Source organism: Monodelphis domestica, chromosome 2 (assembly GCF_027887165.1).
Source record: "Monodelphis domestica isolate mMonDom1 chromosome 2, mMonDom1.pri, whole genome shotgun sequence".
In the NCBI taxonomy this organism is placed as follows: Eukaryota; Metazoa; Chordata; class Mammalia; order Didelphimorphia; family Didelphidae; genus Monodelphis; species Monodelphis domestica.
In genome coordinates this window covers 364433749-364443506 of record NC_077228.1, presented here as the reverse complement: position 1 = coordinate 364443506, position 9758 = coordinate 364433749, and positions in this window count along the sequence as shown.

Genomic DNA, 9758 nt, shown 5'->3' with positions numbered 1-9758 from the left:
ATGCATTATCCCCTCCTCTCAGTTTTCCATTGTCTTCTTGATGGTCATTATCATATTTTTTTATCATTGTTTACTTTCCTTATTGTATCCTCCAAGCTCAATATTTGTCCCTCACTTATCTCAGTTAATTTAATTTTGACCTAAGGAACCATTTGGATAGACTAATTCATTCTAAGGTGTGAAAATCCTCTTAGTTTTAGCTCTATAAATTATTCTCCCCAGGGGATTTCTCCTCTTTAAAGAAAATAATCAGAAATAATAATAACCAATATCTAATGGTTGTATTGCAGTCACTGTGGTAAAGGAAAGGGGAAAGTTAATTTTGGGGGCAGGGAGTATTTTGGTGCTTCTCACAGTCATACTCAGTAAGTAATAACAGGCCTAATGCCATCCACACATACCATTTTAATTAAAGGGATTTAAATTGATTTTTGTTCTGAGGATTTTGTAAAATCCCTTATGATAACTAAAGACCATCAAGAGTGTTGCAAAATTGAGACTCTTAATCATTGCCTTAAGTGAATTAATGCCCCTTTGAAATTTCCTGGCTGAGAATTAGAATAAAACAATGTAAAATCTGAAGTGGGACTAGACAGAGAATAAACCACCCAAGCTGATTATGACATAATTAAAAAAAAAAAAACTGGAACAAAGTCACAAACAACAGAAGTATAACTATTTGTCTTTTCCACAAGAAGATGAAGAATTAAAAATTACATCTGAAGGGGCAGCTAGGTGGCTCAGTGGATAGAGAGCCAGACCTACAGGAGAAGTCTTGGGTTTAAATGTGGCCTCTGACATTTCCTAGCTGTGTAACCCTGGGCAAGTCATTAAATTCCCATTGCCTCTTCATTACCACTCTTCTGTCTGGGAAATATTAATTTGTATTGATTTTAAGATAAGGGTTTAAAAATCAACAATAATAGAGTAGTGTTGAACATATGAATAATATGTGTATATAAATACACACATAACAGGCATATATACACTTAAATACATGTATATAATTCATAATGTACATATATAGGTATAGATATATACCTTTGACTAGAGAAGGACCTTCTAATTTCAAAAAATCCCAAAGATAATGGATTTTACATCTTCCTAATTAGATCCTAAATGATTTTCCAAAAAATGTTGGCAACAGTGACTATGTTATTGGGAGTCAAGTACAAATTGGTCTCGTTACCATACAAGGAACCCTCAAAAGAGAATCATACTCCAATATAAGTAGAATTCATTGTGCATCTTACAAATGAGAGAAAAGGACTTATAGGAACCAAGATTTATGTGCTACCCCTTTGTCATATGTGCTCTCTAAGTTTAAGTTTACTTTCCCTTGGATTGTATATGTTCCTGAGGAAGGATATGGCATAGATTTCTGTGGAAGAGATATTTTAAATTCACTTATTAAAATAGCATAATAGTAAATGCCTTTACTAAAAGTTACTAACTCAATTGAAAATCTTTATAGAGAGTGGAAGAAATACAAGACAGTGACACAGAATTAATCTTCATCCCTCAGAGATTTTCATAAAATCTTGAGTGAAAAAAAATGTAGCCAACCTAGTTACAGGAAATAAATTCTTCTATAAGCTATATAAATAATTACCTAGGACTTATCAAGCAGGTTTTTGAAAGGAGTTATGAATTCTAAAATGTAGAAGAAAGAGACAAAGTATATTCCTCAAATGGATAATAGTCTGTAGCAGAACAGGGAGTCAGGAAATCAAAATTCAAGTTCCACAAAAGAAATGACAAGTAGGCCAATTTGACTAATATGTCAGGAAAGTAAAATATAAATGCGAAAGAAAGAAGTTTATATTTGATCCTCAAAATTCTTGGGAGACATTGGAGCTTCTTGAGGAGGATAATGATAAAGTCAGTTCTGAGAATTGGGTATCATTTTAGCTGCTATGTGGAGAATAGATTTGAAGAAGTAACTTGTGACAGAGACAACAAACAGAAGGCTATGGTGAGAGGTTATGAAAGTTTAAACTCGAGTGATAACCTTGTGAGTGCAAAAAGGGATACACTGAATGTTCTGGAAGTAGAATCCACAAGACTTACCATATGGTTGGATTCAGGTTTAGGGTCAGGAAAATAAAAAATGTAGTATGGCTTCTAGTTTGTGAAACTAGGCGTCTGAAAAAGATATTGCTTTGACCGAAACGGAATTAGAAAGAGAAGAAATTTTAAGGAAAAATGATGAATTCTATTTGGATAGGCTAGGTTTGAAATACATTGAATGAGAAATGTCCCAGAGATATAGGACTGGCACTCAGGGCAAAGATTATCATTGGATCTTTGAGTTAACTGTTTAAATATGTAAATTAAGAGGACATCAGGAGCATAGCTAACTGATGGATGGAAGATAAAATTTTAGGAGCACAAAAAAGATATAGAGCTTAAAAAGACCTCAAAGTTCATCTAAGCTAAACCCAACTATTTACAGCAGACTAACTAAATGTATAGGTTACTTAATTCTGTTTCTCTTCTGTCCCTCCATATCTCCATCTACTTTTTCCTTTGTTACCTCCAAATGAAGCATGCTGCCCCAAATAATTTTTAATTCAAGAACAATTCACTAGGATCTTGAGTAGACATTTATACTTTTTAATCTTATATTAAAGGTTCTTTCCCTATAAACTACAGTCTCGATTTTCCAAGAATGTGAGTATGTGTGCTATCATGCACATTAGTCCCATTCATTTCTTTCTGAATTTATGCTCTCTGGATTCCTATGCTGAGTAAATCAGTGCTAGCATTTTTTAAAGTCCTTGTGCTGCATAGTCAGTTTAGAGATTTACATGGTTTCCTTTGATCTAATATTTCTCCATAGTAATCATTTTATATTTTAATGTTAAACTTAGAAATATATATGTATGTTTATATATGTAAATGTCCATACACACACATATATGCCTAGATTAAAAAAGAGGATATTTTTCAAGGAGAGACTTAGTTTTATGAATTACTTGTAACATCTTTTAACATTACTGATAAAATCCAAATAGTCTGAGTTTTCAAGACTCTTAGAATGTCTTGAAAGGAAGTTTGGTAATCTTAAATATGTACATATATGTATATGTATGTGTTTAAGAAATGTATGCTAGGGCAAAAATAGGTAGAAGCAAGAAAGAAAGAAAGGAAGAAAGAAAGAAAGAAAGGAAGGAAGGAAGGAAGGAAGGAAGGAAGGAAGGAAGGAAGGAAGGAAGGAAGGAAGGAAGGATGGAAGGAAGGAAGGAAGGATGGAAGGAAGGAAGGAAGGAAGGAAGGAAGGAAGGAAGGAAGGAAGGAAGGAAGGAAGGATGGAAGGAAGGAAGGGAGGGAGGGAGGGAGGAAGGAAGGAAAAATGCCGTATTTGACCAGACAATTTTTTTTTGTTTTTGCTTCATTGATTAATGTCTTTCTTTGTATCACCAATGCTCAACACAGTGTAGATTTATTGTAATTTCAAATTCCTCCCTCCATTCAGATTTTATTTTATTTGCAATTTCATTTTGCTTTTCTTCCTTCAATTTTTTCCCCTAGATGCTCTTGTAGGCCTATATACCTAAGCCTTACATGGGTATGTGTATCCTTATTTTCCCCCTCTGATTTGTGGAGTTAACACTTCTCAGTTTTTCTCTTTGGTTCCTCTTAACCTATAATATTCCTTCATTATGTATTGTTTATTACTCTTTATTCATATTTTCAATTCAATTATTGGTTTGTTATTTTGTTCTCTTGGCAGCCTTTTTGAATGGGTCACATTGCCTTATTTAGAGGAATGATGCTGTGAATAATAATACAGATGGAAGAGGTAGTATTGGCCTTACTTTTATTTGACTTGTGCCTCAGTGTCTTTATTATCTCCTTTGAGCCATGGCTTCAGTTGGCTCTATATTTTTCTCCTTACATGATTCCTATTTTTTTTCACCTATGGAAAATTCTCCCTTCCTTGACATTGTCACCTAATGCTGAGTTGAATTTTTTCTATAATTTTTTCTCTTTGTGGTTGTGAATTTTTTTTGTTTGTTTTGTTTTATTTTTCCCTACTGCTCTGAGCTTGGACCCTTTCTCCCTGCACAATGAATTATAAAAGCTGATTCTGTCCTCTCTTCTTTTCTGACAATTCAGGATCTCAAGAAACTTTAGCTCTAAATGTCTTATTATCTCCTTGCTCAAAGTCCTATGTGTTTGGCTTAAGGGTGAAAGGATGGGAGACTGTTTCAACTCCTAAATTACTTTAACTAATGTAGGTACCCAATGGGATCTTTTCCTTGACTCCACTGCCTTTTGTCTAGTTTAACTTAATGCTGATTTTCCTGATGCAATCTTCCTCCCTATTCACTATGACTCCCAAATTTACCTTTGTTCTGGCCTCCCTGTTGAGAAATCTCTACAAATCTCTTGTAAATTCTGGCCATCTTTTTTACATAATTATAGATTTGGTGGAAGACTTTCCTTTTAAAAATATTTTATTTTTCTATTAAGTATATGTAAAATAATTTTAACATTATTATTTTTTTAAATTTAGTTCCAAATCATCCTGCTCACCTTCCCTCATCCTAAAATGCTAAGCAATCTGATACAGATTTTAAAAGTGCAATCATGCAAACCGTTTTCCATATTAGTTTGGTGGAAGAGAAATCAAATGAAAAAAATGAAGAAGGTGGAAATATATGTTTCAGTCTGAAGGACTTTGCCTTTGATTATTTTATATATCTTTTTTATCTGATTTTCCTTACCATTCATCTTTCTGACATTGCACTGACATATTTGTTGGGCTTTCTTTGAGAGAGCTTGTCTGCTCTAAGAACTTGCGTGTGGCTACTTTAAAAAACTAGAACCTTTTCTGTGTGATTCTGGAGAGGTGACTTACCCATTGTTTCTCAGTTTTCTCCTCTGTCCACAGAGTAGTATAATAACCACAGTACTTACCTCATCATATCATTATGTGGATCAAATAAAATAATGGTAATAAAGGTCTTCACAAACATTAAAACTGTATAAGTATCGGTTGTTATTAATATTATGAATGTTATTTTTATTATTTATTCATCTGACTTTCATACATAATAGCTGTCTGACTGTGCAATCCTTTAATCAGGGTTCCCCAGACTATGACTTGTGGGCCACATGTGGCCCCCTGAGGCCATTTATCTGGCCCCCATTGCACTTCCAGAAGGGACACCTCTTTCTTTGCTGATCAGTGAGAGGAGTACAAGATGCATCCTGTGCTCCTGGAGCACTATATATGGCGGCACCACAAAGCGTGGCATCGCTCACATATAGTACTACTTCCGGTGACAATCCTTTGCATGGTGCCTTTTTCTGAGAGTAAATGAACAAGAATGAGGTCCCACACAAAGGATTATGTAGCTGCACAATGGAAGATGTCAGCATGGTGAGCAGGGATCTGGGGGAGGGGATTCTGCATTGTGTATACTGCTGCCCTGTATAGTGGTGGCAGTAATGGGTCTGTGTAAGGTGTGACAGGACCATCACAGCCAGTGCTGCAGCCTCCACTATCCCAGACAACGGTATACAGATTTGTTCATAGATTTTTTTTTAATAGTCTGGCCCTCCAATGGTCTGAGGGACAGTGAACTGGCCCCCTGTGTAAAAAGTTTGGGGACCCCTGCTTTAACTGCTCAGTGTTCTAGGCAATTTTCTAAGACTGTGAGGTTTAGAAAAGATTCCATCTTTCATTGAATGAGGGTATTTTCTGCTCTGAGCATTGCCTATACCAATTAAATCATATGTCTACCAATCCTTATCATTCTTAAACTATCACATATTTAAGGAATATTTGCTAATTTTTCAGATTATAAATCAATGACTTCAATCTCCCTTGATGAGAGCACAAAGAGTTAAACACTCCTACAAGAGTAATAATGCACTATTTGTGTACATTTTATCTTTTATTCTTATTTTGGAATAATTTTCTTGAATTTGTAAAATCTTCCATGCTTTGTAATAATATTTTCCTTTTTCTTACAACTTTATATTCTTCCATCTCATAAAATGAAAGGTCAAAGATTTAGCTAGAAAAGAAAGTTTGGAGTTCTGACAGACATCACCTTTTTATCACACGGAGAAAACTTCCTTAATCTAAAGGCAAACTGTTATAATAAATAATGGACAAAAATATATGGGAAAATGCTAAGTCATCTCTAAACTTATTACTTTTCAATATGTACAGTAAATCCTGGAATCAGAGGAACTGCACATATAATAAAGCAAGACCCAACAACACGAGAAATTTGTTATATCACCACTGCAGAAACACAAATAAGGAATTTTATAAGGTGCTTCAAAAGTTATAGATAATTTAGCTTTATCTAACATACTGCTGTAGTTCCTTATTTCCAACATTTTACTTATCTTGCATTTTTATTTTTGTTTCATTTTTAAATAGTGGTACATAGAGATTACATAAATCTGTAAGTAATTATAATTTTGTGCTGTATTTGAGGATTTGGGTGCTTGCCATGTGTAGTTCAACTTCCAACTATTACCACTGAACTTTCTAATATCTCACAGGTGGAGGGATAAACACAGAAATTGAACAGAAGTTCATTCTGACCAATAAAACTAGGGCTAATAATGAAGGTTAAAGTTGCAATGAGAATCCAGATTAGAATTCATTAGGGATAGCTCTAGGATTCAGAAAATTGATGACCAAGGTTGGATTCATACCAACTGTATATATCAGTCACTTTATCAATCATCAATAATTATTTATTAATCATCCACTCTGTGAGAGGCATTGGACCCATAAAGACAAAAATGGGAAAAAAATCAGGGGCAAAATTCAAGTAGCAGGTGAGGAAGTTGTAATAAAAATAACCTGGAATCACTGAGACTATTTTTGTAGGGGAGATTCAAAGTCCATTCTGACTCCTTGGAGTCATTCTTACTAGAACAACGTAAGAGAGGGATACCATTTTCTATGTGATGTTGAGCTGGGCAAAATATAATCTGGTAAGAAAAGGCTAAAGGAGGTAACTCTAATGGACAGAGCAGAGAGTAGGCAGACTTGAAAATGCATTTATAGATGTAGGGTCATAGTCCTAATACTAAACTAAGAGAAGAGTCTGCAAGACTAGAGCCAGGTTACCTGAATATATTAACCAGACAAAAACTGGACGGAGCAGTCAAATTCTGTAATTCAGCAATTATTTATTGTTTCTACTATATGCAAGGCATTATGTTAGGCTGTAAATATAGGTATTAGATTCTCCAGAAGTATTAATGTAGTTTTGATACATTAAAACTTAAAGACAACAATAAGAATTTTGGACTTTTAAACTTTGAAAGCCTATAAAGATGGGCCAAGAACCCTACTTTCAAGGACTTTAAAATCTTATAAAGGGAAATGATATGAACATAATTAACTTTGCTAAGACAGACAGTGGCAAAGGTGCAGAAAATAATTTTTATGCAATTTTCTTTGAGAAAATTTGAAAACAAAGAGATCATGATATTATTAGGTTGGAAGTAGGGTGGGTGGAAGGGCAAAACATGGACCATTTTGGTCAAGGCTTCACTTAGGAAGCAGTTTATTCTGTTTGTCCTTAAAGGACCTATCTCATATCTATCATGTTGGCTAATATGGCAGAAAAGAAAAGTGATAAATCCTTGAAGGGAAGTGAAAAAAATAAGGACATTAATGCACTGCTGGAGTTGTGAACTGATCTAAGCATTCTGGAGAATAGCTTGGACTTATACCCAAAGGGCTATAAAATTGTGCATATTCTTTGTCCTAGAATGCCACCACTAGTTCTGTGTCTCAAAGAGATAAAGGGGAATAAGACCCATGTATACAAAAATATTTATAGTAGTTTTTTTTTTTTTGTGGTAGTAAAGAGTTGAATATTGAGGATATGTCCATCAATTGGAGAATGACTGAATAAGTTGCTGTATATAATTGTGATAGAATGAATACTATTGTACTATTAGAAATCATAAGCATGATACTTTCAGGGAAAAAACCTCACAAACGTAGAAGACTTGTATGAATTGACACAAAGCAAAGAGAGCAAAACCAGGATATAGTAATAAACATATTGTAATGATGATCAAATGTGAAAAATGTAGTTACTCTGTTCAACACAAGATCAAAGAAAATTCCAAAAGACTCATAAAGAAAAATGTGATGCACCTAAAGACAGAGAGCTTAAGTATTCTGAGTGTATATTGAAACATACTTTTTTTTCACTTTGTGTTTCTTGCTTTGTTAATATGCAACAAAATATGTTTTGCATAACTTCAAATTTAAAATAGGTTATCATATTCTTTGTCTTCTCAAAAGGTGAAGGATAGGCAAGAAGAATAAGAAAGAGGGTTTGGAACTTTTTTAACAAAAGCTAAAATTAAATTAATTAAAATTATCAAAGAATGGTTCTGCTCCTTAGATCTAAGTAGATAGTATCTCTATGAACTTGTTCCTCTCTATGCAATATTCCCTAAATGAAGGGTTGTAGAAATACAGGAATCTGGGACATTGAGAAGAGGATCTTTCCTGAGACCTAATGCAACTTTTACAAGGCTGAATATACTTATACGTTTTAGAGTCCTTTGTTTATTCTTATAAGACAATAGTCTCAAAATCAACCAGAGACGAATGTCTGAACATGTTAGAAAATCACAACTTAATATTTTGTATGTTTTATTATTTTTAAATTTTATTTTATTAAACATTTCCTAATTGCATTTTAATCTAGGAAATTTGGACCTCTCCACAAATCTGACATCTCTGCTTTAAGATATTCAAGATAATTAATTTTCATTTAAAATAGATAAAAATAGCTACTTTATAGCTTCCAGGTTATGGCTTTTCCTTCTCCTTTTGGGGTGTAAATCATAAGAATTAAATGGTAATCTGTATGAACTAGTTTTTATTTTTTCCTTTGTAGCATCTGTCTCTTCAGAAGCATAATTGGCAATTGTGTTGGCACTCTTGCACTTGCCCCTGGCTCTGTCAAAGATTAATCTGTTGTAGGATAAAACATCTTTTACTTCACTGCACTTCCATAATCTCTTGGATTACAAAGATATTACATTGTATTAAAGTTTCTCCTTCAAGGAGCACAGAGTGCTTCACAGATGTTATAGAATTCTCAAGCTCTCCTCCCAAAGGTCAGGTCTACACAATATTCATAGGATTTTTTTTTCTTGGTGGGACTCACTCTTATCATGCAGCAGCCACACTCTAAGCAGTTGTGGCAGTCACCCAGAAGCATTAATTTAGTGGGACAGCTGCAATGATTAAGAAGGCCAAGCTGGCATCAGAGGGGCATAACCCTATTAAATGGCTAGTCCAGGGGGTGGGCATACCCCTGTGAATAACCACGTTCTAGGAGATAGCAGAGCGATCAAAGCCTTTTTTGCTACTATTGCCAGTAGTGGATAACACAAATAATGCCTATGACATCCTCCCCTGTCCTCCTGCCTATAAAATTAATTCTAATTTGCTAGGAAGTAGAAGTATGTTCTAGGCACTGGAAGGATAGTCAATAACTATTAATTTAGTGCTTACTATGTGCCAGAAGCTGTGCTACAAACTGGGAATGCAAAGAAGGACAAAAAAAAAGTATGGTCCCTGCCCTGAAAGAGCTCATGTTCTGATGAGGCAAACAACATGCAGTACTCTGTATATTTGTAGTGAATATTGAGCAAGCATAATTCAAAAACTATGACTACTCAATAAATATGTAGAATAGATAGAAGATCATCTCAGAGGAAGTAACCATGGCTCAGTAGTGAGG